The 10,842-nt window shown below is 52.7% G+C and overlaps 1 long non-coding RNA gene across 1 annotated transcript; it reads left to right on the top strand.

Moving 5' to 3' along the window:
- Positions 1-3,993: 3,993 nt before the first annotated feature.
- Positions 3,994-9,613, top strand: LOC114149081 (uncharacterized). Its single transcript, XR_003596430.1, has 3 exons — positions 3,994-4,036; positions 9,383-9,445; positions 9,533-9,613. It is a non-coding gene; the product is annotated as an uncharacterized LOC114149081 (long non-coding RNA).
- The last annotated feature ends 1,229 nt before the right edge of the window (positions 9,614-10,842 follow it).

Here is a 10,842-nt window from a genome sequence, read left to right as displayed (position 1 = left end):
CAGAACCAGTACTATGGTTCCCTAGGGTAGCTGTGGCTACATGGTAACAGGTTTATACAGGAATTCTAGACTTGAATTTACTTCCTTTCTGTAAAAATATTTTACAGTATTTTTACCGACACATGAAGCTGATCTCATCCTCTGATCTTTTCAACCTCAGTAATGGTTTCTTCTTCAGTCTCTGTCCTCTTCTGCTCTGCACTGACTGACAGACCGCCCCGCTACGTTTGGCCCGGAACATAAATGGACCGGGCCGGGCCGGGCCCTCTTTCTCCAGCGACCCAGTATCAGGATGTGTTAGGGTGATGTGGAGGCGAAGCTGTGGGTTTCTACCAACAATTCCTCAATGGTTGCCATAAAGAAGTGGAAACGTGGAGCGTCCTGATGCTTCACCAGCCCTGCGTCCGTCCAGTCAGCTGATTTACGGTTTACTAGGCTCTTTATCATTTCTTTTTCTACTAGTGGTGTTAGAAACGCTGAGCTCCTGATTTATCCTTACATCAGACCTCAAACTGTTAACCCCATTAAAATGATTAAACCCATGAACTGCTTCTTCCTTGTTTATATTTTTCTCCTTTTCAACAACGTTACTTTATTAGATCCATATCTGGTTCATACTTTCCACATCTCTTTCTAAAAGGCAAAAACAGAAAACTTCACCACCTTTATTGACCAAATATGATTTAGATCAAATAAAAATAGGTAGGCCATTATTTTAGGAAGGTGATGTTTGTGTTATCCTCTTCCTCACTAGCGGTATCCCAGTTCTGGTTTTCATGGTTTTAGCTGCCAATTCCAATCACTGCCGATCACCGATCACCAATACCGATCACATGGATTGGCTGTCAATGTTTCTCTTTAGGTATAAATGCTAATATGTGATCTGGCCAAATGGAACCATAAAATCACCTAATTTAGGCAAAACATGCAAAGAACTTGCAGTATTCAGTCAAAAAGACGAAGTAAAAGCTGCTGCCAGGCTCTCAAAGCCGAAATTATACATAAACTCATAAATCTCTCAACACTGAATGTCAAGTAAAAAAGGAAACATTCATTTAAAGCAGACGAGACGATTAAATAAATAATAAATTAGTGAGGGAGAAGGATGAACAAGAGACCCGAGCTGATTGGCTGATGGGCTTCAGGTGAGAGGAGACACAGCGGGCGAGCGAGAACACACTGGATACCAGGAAATAAATGTAACACTAAGAAACAACTAAACATAATAAACTAGGATCAGTGAGAAAAGCCTGAACTAAAGTCAAACTGAAAGAATAATAATGAAACTAAAACCAATAAATCAAATCCATCATAAACTTTATATGTTCCAACAAAACGACAGAAATACTCCAAAAAAGTTTCTGCATGTAAAAGTATTTTAATCTAAATGTTGACAGAAATATTTTCTATCATTCACCTCAATATTAAAGCCATATAAAAAGTTTAAACTCATAAAAACCAGAAATATTTACAGACGTTCATTTAAATATTTAATAGCATCAATGATTGATTACAGAAATTCAATACAGAGCAGAAAAAGTTCAAATCAGTTTAACCCATAATGACCCAAATCAATACGTTCATCACAAAGATTGATTTTATTCAAATGTCCAAAGGAGAAATCCATACCAAGTTATTAAAATAAAATTATATTTCATGACTAAATGACCTGAATAAACCTCAGCAGGTAGAAAACATCCAAGATTTTCCCCTAAAAAATAAAACTGCATTTGAAATTAATGTTAATGTAGGAAAAGAATCAGCAAAAGTTTCAATCATGTAAATTTAGATTAAATGATTTTCTGAGGCAGATTAATCATCCGGACCATTTCCCTCCTGCAGCCTGTGGACTCCCAACAAGGCCAGAGCCAGAACCTCCAGCAGAACCTCGGGGAACCGGTCCCACGCCGCACTCAGCTCCTCCAGCGTCTCACTGGACCCACAGAGGACATCCGCCGCCCAGCGCAGCTCCCCGTCCTGCTGCAGGGGGACAGGGGGACACGCTGGGAGACTGGGCTCACCTCCGTCCTTCAGACTGTCCACCTGGAGACACAAGGAGACAGGATGAGGGACAAGGAGGGACATGGAGACAGGATGAGGGACAATGGGGGACATGAGACAGGATTAGGGACAAGGAGGGACATGGAGACAGGATGGGGGACAAGGAGGGACATGGAGACAGGATGTGAGACATGGAGACAGGATGGGGGACAAGGAGGGACATGGAGACAGGATGTGGGACATGGAGACAGGATGAGGGACAAGGAGGGACATGGAGACAGGTTGTGAGACATGGAGACAGGATGGGGGACAAGGAGGGACATGGAGACAGGATGTGGGACATGGAGACAGGATGAGGGACAATGGGGGACATGAGACAGGATTAGGGACAAGGAGGGACATGGAGACAGGATGGGGGACAAGGAGGGACATGGAGACAGGATGTGAGACATGGAGGGACATGGAGACAGGATGTGGGACATGGAGACAGGATGGGGGACAAGGAGGGACATGGAGACAGGATGTGAGACATGGAGACAGGATGGGGGACAAGGAGGGACATGGAGACAGGATGTGGGACATGGAGACAGGATGGGGGACAAGGAGGGACATGGAGACAGGATGTGGGACATGGAGACAGGATGAGGGACAATGGGGGACATGAGACAGGATTAGGGACAAGGAGGGACATGGAGACAGGATGGGGGACAAGGAGGGACATGGAGACAGGATGTGAGACATGGAGACAGGATGGGGGACAAGGAGGGACATGGAGACAGGATGTGGGACATGGAGACAGGATGAGGGACAAGGAGGGACATGGAGACAGGATGTGGGACATGGAGACAGGATGAGGGACAAGGAGGGACATGGAGACAGGTTGTGAGACATGGAGACAGGATTAGGGACAAGGAGGGACATGGAGACAGGATGGGGGACATGGAGACAGGATGGGGGACAAGGAGGGACATGGAGACAGGATGTGGGACATGGAGACAGGATGAGGGACAAGGAGGGACATGGAGACAGGTTGTGAGACATGGAGACAGGATTAGGGACAAGGAGGGACATGGAGACAGGATGGGGGACAAGGAGGGACATGGAGACAGGATGTGAGACATGGAGACAGGATGGGGGACAAGGAGGGACATGGAGACAGGATGTGGGACAATGGGGGACATGAGACAGGATTAGGGACAAGGAGGGACATGGAGACAGGATGGGGGACAAGGAGGGACATGGAGACAGGATGTGAGACATGGAGACAGGATGGGGGACAAGGAGGGACATGGAGACAGGATGTGGGACATGGAGACAGGATTAGGGACAATGGGGGACATGAGACAGGATTAGGGACAAGGAGGGACATGGAGACAGGATGGGGGACAAGGAGGGACATGGAGACAGGATGTGAGACATGGAGACAGGATGGGGGACAAGGAGGGACATGGAGACAGGATGTGGGACATGGAGACAGGATGAGGGACAAGGAGGGACATGGAGACAGGTTGTGAGACATGGAGACAGGATGAGGGACAATGGGGGACATGAGACAGGATTAGGGACCAGGAGGGACATGGAGACAGGATGGGGGACAAGGAGGGACATGGAGACAGGATGTGAGACATGGAGGGACATGGAGACAGGATGTGGGACATGGAGACAGGATGGGGGACAAGGAGGGACATGGAGACAGGATGTGGGACATGGAGACAGGATGAGGGACAAGGAGGGACATGGAGACAGGTTGTGAGACATGGAGACAGGATTAGGGACAAGGAGGGACATGGAGACAGGATGGGGGACAAGGAGGGACATGGAGACAGGATGTGAGACATGGAGACAGGATGGGGGACAAGGAGGGACATGGAGACAGGATGTGGGACAATGGGGGACATGAGACAGGATTAGGGACAAGGAGGGACATGGAGACAGGATGGGGGACAAGGAGGGACATGGAGACAGGATGTGAGACATGGAGACAGGATGGGGGACAAGGAGGGACATGGAGACAGGATGTGGGACATGGAGACAGGTTGTGAGACATGGAGACAGGATGGGGGACAAGGAGGGACATGGAGACAGGATGTGGGACATGGAGACAGGATGAGGGACCATGGGGGACATGAGACAGGATTAGGGACAAGGAGGGACATGGAGACAGGATGGGGGACAAGGAGGGACATGGAGACAGGATGTGAGACATGGAGGGACATGGAGACAGGATGTGGGACATGGAGACAGGATGGGGGACAAGGAGGGACATGGAGACAGGATGTGGGACATGGAGACAGGATTAGGGACAAGGAGGGACATGGAGACAGGATGTGAGACATGGAGGGACATGGAGACAGGATGTGGGACATGGAGACAGGATGGGGACAAGGAGGGACATGGAGACAGAATGTGAGACATGGAGGGACATGGAGACAGGATGTGGGACATGGAGACAGGATGTGAGACTCCTGGGACATGGAGACAGGATTAGGGACAAGGAGGGACATGGAGACAGGATGGGGGACAAGGAGGGACATGGAGACAAGATGTGGGACATGGAGGGACATGGAGACAGGATGTGGGACATGGAGACAGGATTAGGGACAAGGAGGGACATGGAGACAGGATGGGGGACATGGAGGGACATGGAGACAGGATGTGGGACATGGAGGGACATGGAGACAGGATGAGGGACAATGGGGGACATGAGACAGGATTAAGGACAAGGAGGGACATGGAGACAGGATGTGGGACATGGAGGGACATGGAGACAGGATGAGGGACAATGGGGGACATGAGACAGGATTAAGGACAAGGAGGGACATGGAGACAGGATGTGAGACATGGAGGGACATGGAGACAGGATGAGGGACAAGGAGGGACATGGAGACAGGATGAGGGACAAGGAGGGACATGGAGACAGGATGTGGGACATGGAGGGACATGGAGACAGGATGTGAGACATGGAGGGACATGGAGACAGGATGAGGGACATGGAGGGACATGGAGACAGGATGTGGGACATGGAGACAGGATTAGGGACAAGGAGGGACATGGAGACAGGATGTGGGACATGGAGACAGGATTAGGGACAAGGAGGGACATGGAGACAGGATGTGGGACATGGAGGGACATGGAGACAGGATGTGGGACATGGAGGGACATGGAGACAGGATGAGGGACAATGGGGGACATGAGACAGGATTAAGGACAAGGAGGGACATGGAGACAGGATGTGAGACATGGAGGGACATGGAGACAGGATGAGGGACATGGAGGGACATGGAGACAGGATGACGGACATGGAGGGACATGGAGACAGGATGAGGGACAATGGGGGACATGAGACAGGATTAGGGACAAGGAGGGACATGGAGACAGGATTAGGGACATGGAGACAGGATTAGGGACAAGGAGGGACATGGAGACATGATGAGGGACAAGCAGACAGGATGAGGGACAAGGAGGGACATGGAGACATGATGAGGGACAAGGAGGGACATGGAGACAAGATGTGGGACATGGAGGGACATGGAGACAGGATGGGGGACATGGAGACAGGATTAGGGACAAGGAGGGACATGGAGACAGGATGGGGGACATGGAGGGACATGGAGACAGGATGTGGGACATGGAGACAGGATTAGGGACAAGGAGGGACATGGAGACAGGATGGGGGACAAGGAGGGACATGGAGACAGGATGTGAGACATGGAGGGACATGGAGACAGGATGAGGGACATGGAGACAGGATGGGGGACATGGAGGGACATGGAGACAGGATGTGGGACATGGAGACAGGATTAGGGACAAGGAGGGACATGGAGACAGGATGTGGGACAAGGAGGGACATGGAGACAGGATGTGGGACATGGAGGGACATGGAGACAGGATGTGGGACAAGGAGGGACATGGAGACAGGATGTGGGACATGGAGGGACATGGAGACAGGATGTGAGACATGGAGGGACATGGAGACAGGATGACGGACATGGAGGGACATGGAGACAGGATGTGAGACATGGAGGGACATGGAGACAGGATGACGGACATGGAGGGACATGGAGACAGGATGACGGACATGGAGGGACAAGGAGACAGGATGAGGGACAAGGAGGGACATGGAGACATGATGACGGACATGGAGGGACATGGAGACAGGATGGGGGACATGGAGGGACATGGAGACTCCTGGGACATGGAGACAGGATTAGGGACAAGGAGGGACATGGAGACAGGATGGGGGACAAGGAGGGACATGGAGACAGGATGTGGGACATGGAGGGACATGGAGACAGGATGTGGGACATGGAGGGACATGGAGACAGGATGTGGGACATGGAGACAGGATTAGGGACAAGGAGGGACATGGAGACAGGATGGGGGACAAGGAGGGACATGGAGACAGGATGTGAGACATGGAGGGACATGGAGACAGGATGTGGGACATGGAGACAGGATGTGGGACAAGGAGGGACATGGAGACAGGATGTGGGACATGGAGACAGGATTAGGGACAAGGAGGGACATGGAGACAGGATGTGGGACAAGGAGGGACATGGAGACAGGATGTGGGACATGGAGACAGGATTAGGGACAAGGAGGGACATGGAGACAGGATGTGGGACAAGGAGGGACATGGAGACAGGATGGGGACAAGGAGGGACATGGAGACAGGATGGGGGACAAGGAGGGACATGGAGACAGGATGTGAGACATGGAGACAGGATGACGGACATGGAGGGACATGGAGACAGGATTAGGGACAAGGAGGGACATGGAGACAGGATTAGGGACAAGGAGGGACATGGAGACAGGATGGGGGACAAGGAGGGACATGGAGACAGGATGTGAGACATGGAGGGACATGGAGACAGGATGTGGGACATGGAGACAGGATGTGGGACAAGGAGGGACATGGAGACAGGATGTGGGACATGGAGGGACATGGAGACAGGATGAGGGACAATGGGGGACATGAGACAGGATTAAGGACAAGGAGGGACATGGAGACAGGATGTGAGACATGGATTGACATGGAGACAGGATGAGGGACAAGGAGGGACATGGAGACAGGATTAGGGACAAGGAGGGACATGGAGACAGGATGTGAGACATGGAGGGACATGGAGACAGGATGAGGGACAAGGAGGGACATGGAGACAGGATGTGGGACAAGGAGGGACATGGAGACAGGATGTGGGACATGGAGACAGGATTAGGGACAAGGAGGGACATGGAGACAGGATGTGGGACAAGGAGGGACATGGAGACAGGATTAGGGACAAGGAGGGACATGGAGACAGGATGTGAGACATGGAGGGACATGGAGACAGGATGAGGGACAAGGAGGGACATGGAGACAGGATGTGGGACATGGAGACAGGATTAGGGACAAGGAGGGACATGGAGACAGGATGGGGGACAAGGAGACAGGATTAGGGACAAGGAGGGACATGGAGACAGGATGGGGGACAAGGAGGGACATGGAGACAGGATGTGAGACATGGAGGGACATGGAGACAGGATGTGGGACATGGAGACAGGATGTGGGACAAGGAGACAGGATGTGGGACATGGAGACAGGATTAGGGACAAGGAGGGACATGGAGACAGGATGGGGGACAAGGAGGGACATGGAGACAGGATGTGAGACATGGAGGGACATGGAGACAGGATGTGGGACATGGAGACAGGATGTGGGACAAGGAGACAGGATGTGGGACATGGAGACAGGATTAGGGACAAGGAGGGACATGGAGACAGGATGGGGGACATGGAGGGACATGGAGACAGGATGTGGGACATGGAGACAGGATGTGGGACATGGAGGGACATGGAGACAGGATGTGGGACATGGAGGGACATGGAGACAGGATGTGGGACATGGAGACAGGATGTGGGACAAGGAGGGACATGGAGACAGGATGTGGGACATGGAGACAGGATTAGGGACAAGGAGGGACATGGAGACAGGATGGGGGACAAGGAGGGACATGGAGACAGGATGTGAGACATGGAGGGACATGGAGACAGGATGTGGGACATGGAGACAGGATGTGGGACAAGGAGGGACATGGAGACAGGATGGGGGACAAGGAGGGACATGGAGACAGGATGGGGGACAAGGAGGGACATGGAGACAGGATGTGAGACATGGAGGGACATGGAGACAGGATGTGGGACATGGAGGGACATGGAGACAGGATGTGAGACATGGAGGGACATGGAGAAAGGATGAGGGACAAGGAGGGACATGGAGACAGGATGGGGGACAAGGAGGGACATGGAGACAGGATGTGAGACATGGAGGGACATGGAGACAGGATGTGGGACATGGAGACAGGATGTGGGACAAGGAGGGACATGGAGACAGGATGGGGGACAAGGAGGGACATGGAGACAGGATGTGAGACATGGAGGGACATGGAGACAGGATGTGGGACATGGAGACAGGATGTGGGACAAGGAGGGACATGGAGACAGGATGTGGGACATGGAGACAGGATTAGGGACAAGGAGGGACATGGAGACAGGATGGGGGACAAGGAGGGACATGGAGACAGGATGTGAGACATGGAGGGACATGGAGAAAGGATGAGGGACAAGGAGGGACATGGAGACAGGATGTGGGACAAGGAGGGACATGGAGACAGGATGTGGGACATGGAGGGACATGGAGACAGGATGTGGGACATGGAGACAGGATTAGGGACAAGGAGGGACATGGAGACAGGATGTGGGACAAGGAGGGACATGGAGACAGGATGGGGACAAGGAGGGACATGGAGACAGGATGGGGGACAAGGAGGGACATGGAGACAGGATGTGAGACATGGAGGGACATGGAGACAGGATGTGGGACATGGAGACAGGATGTGGGACAAGGAGGGACATGGAGACAGGATGGGGGACAAGGAGGGACATGGAGACAGGATGTGAGACATGGAGGGACATGGAGACAGGATGACGGACATGGAGGGACATGGAGACAGGATGGGGGACAAGGAGGGACATGGAGACAGGATGTGGGACAAGGAGGGACATGGAGACAGGATGTGGGACATGGAGACAGGATTAGGGACAAGGAGGGACATGGAGACAGGATGTGGGACAAGGAGGGACATGGAGACAGGATGTGGGACATGGAGACAGGATGTGGGACAAGGAGGGACATGGAGACAGGATGGGGACAAGGAGGGACATGGAGACAGGGTGGGGGACAAGGAGGGACATGGAGACAGGATGTGAGACATGGAGGGACATGGAGACAGGATGTGGGACATGGAGACAGGATGTGGGACAAGGAGGGACATGGAGACAGGATGGGGGACAAGGAGGGACATGGAGACAGGATGTGAGACATGGAGGGACATGGAGACAGGATGACGGACATGGAGGGACAAGGAGACAGGATGACGGACATGGAGGGACATGGAGACAGGATGTGAGACATGGAGGGACATGGAGACTCCTGGGACATGGAGACAGGATTAGGGACAAGGAGGGACATGGAGACAGGATGGGGGACAAGGAGGGACATGGAGACAAGATGTGGGACATGGAGGGACATGGAGACAGGATGTGGGACATGGAGACAGGATTAGGGACAAGGAGGGACATGGAGACAGGATGGGGGACATGGAGGGACATGGAGACAGGATTAGGGACAAGGAGGGACATGGAGACAGGATTAGGGACAAGGAGGGACATGGAGACAGGATGGGGGACAAGGAGGGACATGGAGACAGGATGTGAGACATGGAGGGACATGGAGACAGGATGTGGGACATGGAGACAGGATGTGGGACAAGGAGGGACATGGAGACAGGATGTGGGACATGGAGGGACATGGAGACAGGATGAGGGACAATGGGGGACATGAGACAGGATTAAGGACAAGGAGGGACATGGAGACAGGATGTGAGACATGGATTGACATGGAGACAGGATTGAGGGGACAAGGAGGGACATGGAGAACAGGATTAGGGACAAGGAGGGGACATGGAGACAGGATGTGAGACATGGAGGGACATGGAGACAGGATGAGGGACAAGGAGGGACATGGAGACAGGATGGGGACAGAGGGACATGAGACAGGATGTGGGACATGGAGACAGGATTAGGGACAATGGAGGGACATGAGACAGGATGTGGGACAAGGAGGGACATGGAGACAGGATTAGGGACAAGGAGGGACATGGAGACGGATGTGAGACATGGAGGGACATGGAGACAGGAGAGGGACAAGGAGGGACATGGAGACAGGATGTGGGACAGGAGGGCATGGAGACAGGATGTGGGACATGGAGACAGGATTAGGGACAAGGAGGGACATGGAGACAGGATGTGGGACAAGGAGGGACATGGAGACAGGATGTGGGACATGGAGGGACATGGAGACAGGATGTGGGACATGGAGACAGGATTAGGGACAGAGGACATGGAGACAGGATGGTGGACAGAGACAGGATTAGGGACAAGGGGGACATGGAGACAGGATGGGGGACAAGGAGGGACATGGAGACAGGATGTGAGACATGGAGGGACATGGACAGGATGTGGGACATGGAGAACAGGATGTGGGACCGGAGACAGGATGTGGGACATGGAGACAGGATGGGGGACAAGGAGGACATGGAACAAATGTGGGACATGGAGGGACATGGAGACAGGATGTGGGACAGGAGGGACATGGAGACAGGATGTGGACATGGAGACAGGATTGGGGACAAGGAGGGACATGGAGACAGGATGTGGGACAGGAGGGACATGGAGACAGGATGTGGGACATGGAGACAGGATGTGACAGGAGGGACATGGAGACAGGATGGGGACAAGGAG

This window comes from Xiphophorus couchianus, chromosome 8 (genome assembly GCF_001444195.1).
Source record: "Xiphophorus couchianus chromosome 8, X_couchianus-1.0, whole genome shotgun sequence".
In the NCBI taxonomy this organism is placed as follows: domain Eukaryota; kingdom Metazoa; phylum Chordata; class Actinopteri; order Cyprinodontiformes; family Poeciliidae; genus Xiphophorus; species Xiphophorus couchianus.
Note: the sequence above shows the minus strand (reverse complement) of the source record. Positions and strands in the feature narration are given on the sequence as shown.